This window comes from Triticum dicoccoides, chromosome 4A, assembly GCF_002162155.2.
Source record: "Triticum dicoccoides isolate Atlit2015 ecotype Zavitan chromosome 4A, WEW_v2.0, whole genome shotgun sequence".
NCBI lineage: Eukaryota > Viridiplantae > Streptophyta > Magnoliopsida > Poales > Poaceae > Triticum > Triticum dicoccoides.
The window spans coordinates 12515801-12518452 of NC_041386.1; positions in this window are offsets into that span (position 1 = coordinate 12515801).

Sequence of the window (2652 nt, forward strand, 5' to 3'; positions counted from 1 at the left end):
CAACCCCGAGTTTAGCCTTCTCGGAATTTAGCACACGAGAAACAATGAGGACATGATCATAATCTTTCTTTAACTTAGCATGATCAATGTTGTGTGACTCCTCAAGAGCCAAACGAAGACCACACTCTTCCTCAAGAGCATTGGAAAGATCCGAAATATCATCGGCATAGTGACGACTATGCCCTTCCATCTTAGAGATGGTGTCTTTGTGAGCCTCGATCATGTCATTGGCTTCACCAAGTTGTTCCAAGAGAGAAACAAAGTGCTTCTTGGATTTTCCCTTGAGTTTGCCCATAAAGGCCTCAAACTCGTTAGCCTCCACATTAGCTCCCTCAAGTTCATTAATGCTATCCGTCGGGGAAGGATGATTAATGATGGTAGTTTTGATGTTGGAGGTTACCTTGTTGGTGGCTTTAGCCATGAGGCACTTGGCGGTGATGCTCTCATTGGGTGAGTCGAAGAGAGACACCTGTGATGTTGTTGCAATGGCAACAGAGGCCATGGCAATCGACTCATCATCTTCATCATCGTCATCATCCTCATTGTACTCTTCTTGCACAACCAAATCCTTGGGAGGAGTCTTCTTGGTGAAGTTGTTCTTGTTGGGGAACGACTTGGCCTTGTCCTTTCAGATGAGCTTGCCACCATTGTCTTCCCTCTTCTCATACGGACATTCTTCAATGAAATGACTCACGTTGCCGCAATTGTAGCAAGTCCTTACACGTTGCTTGCCCCTTGTGCCACTCGAGTTGTTTTTGCTAAAGTTTGGCCTCGAGTTTTTCTTGCTCCAAAATTGCCTTGAAGCAAGTGCCATGTGTTCATGATATGCATACTTCGTATCTTCGGGGTTGCTCTCCTCTTCGTCCTCTTCTTCTTCTTCCACGGTGAGCTTGGCCTTCAATGCAAGGTTAGGCTTCTTTGCCCGTTGAGAACGGAGCACCGCATTGTCGGCGGTCTTGTCCAAAATGTTCATGGCCACAAACTCATCCAACACTTCGCTTGAGGTCAAAGTGTGGAAGTCCGGTCTTTGATGAATGACGGAGGACATGGCCTTGTGATAGGGCATCATTGCCTTGAGGAATTTGCGCTTGATCCAATTGTCATCCGTGTCCTTGCTCCCATGATCTCGTAGTGAGACCGCGAGTTTGGTTACTCTCCGATAAAGCTCACGAGGTTCTTCATCTTCTTTCATTGCAAACTCATCGGCCTCATCTTGTAACACTTCATAATTGGAGCGTTGCATGCTTGCGCTTCCCCGGTAGAGAGAGACAACACAATGCCATGCATCTTTGGCCAAGGCTAAGGGATGAAGATGAGGTAGGTCTTCGGGTGGAATTGCATCTTGAATGATGAAGAGAGCATTCTCATTGAATTGATTGTCCGCAGCTTCCCGAGGAGTGAAGTTGCTTGGATCATGTGGATAGAAACCTTCTTCAATGATTCTCCAAAGGTTAGTGTTCACATGATTTAAATGACGTTTAAAGCGGTAAACCCAAGAATCAAAATCCTCATTTTTCACAATCTTAGGGGGAGGACCGGCATGATTCAAATGAGTAGAAGGAACCGGTCCACCATAAACAAGTGGTGGTTCCACATGGGCAAAGATGCCGGTGCCATTCTTACCACTAGAAGAAGGAGCCTTTTCACTACTAGCTTCCCCCTTGTCGGGGATAGCATCCGTCACCTTGTTGGCGGGGTTACCCACTTTCAACGGTGTGGTGGATAGTTTAAGCCCCTCAAGAAATTTAGTAAACATGCTTTCAACTTCGGTCGTCATGGAGGTTTTCAATGTCTCCAAGGCCACATTGAACTTCTCACGAGAGACCGAGGTTCCCCCATCTCCTGTAGACGAGATCGGATTCACACCGGAGTGTTCCTCCACACCGTCTACAGTATCAACCATACTCTTTGGACGGTAAAGTCCTTAATAAAGAGACGAGGCTCTGATACCAATTGAAAGGATCGATGTGGTTGACTAGAGGGGGGGGTGAATAGGCAACTACCAATTTTTACTTTTCTTTACCAAATTAAACTTTGCATCAAAGTAAGTTGTCTAGATGTGCAACTAGGTGAGCAACCTATATGATGCAATAACAACAAGCATACAAGCAAGCAAGGGAAGAAACACTAAAGAGCTTGCACAAGTAAAGGTAAGAGATAACCAAGAGTGGATCTGGTGAAGACGAGGATGTGTTACCGAAGTTCCTTCCTTTTGAGGGGAAGTACGTCTCCGTTGGAGCGGTGTGGAGGCACAATGCTCCCCAAGAAGCCACTAGGGCCACCGTATTCTCCTCACGCCCTCACACAATGCGAGATGCCGTGATTCCACTATTGGTGCCCTTGAAGGCGGTGACCGAACCTTTACGAACAAGGTTGGGGCAATCTCCACAACTTAATCGGAGGCTCCCAACAAGACCACGAAGCTTCACCACAATGGACTATGGCTCCGTGGTGACCTCAACCGTCTAGGGTGCTCAAACACCCAAGAGTAACAAGATCCGCTAGGGATGAGTGGGGGAATCGAAAATTTCTTGGTGGAATTGTAGATCGGGGCCTTCTCAACCACTCCCGAGCAAATCAACAAGTTTGATTGGCTAGAGAGATAGATCGGGCGAAAATGGAGCTTGGAGCATTTAATGGAGCTTGAGCAAT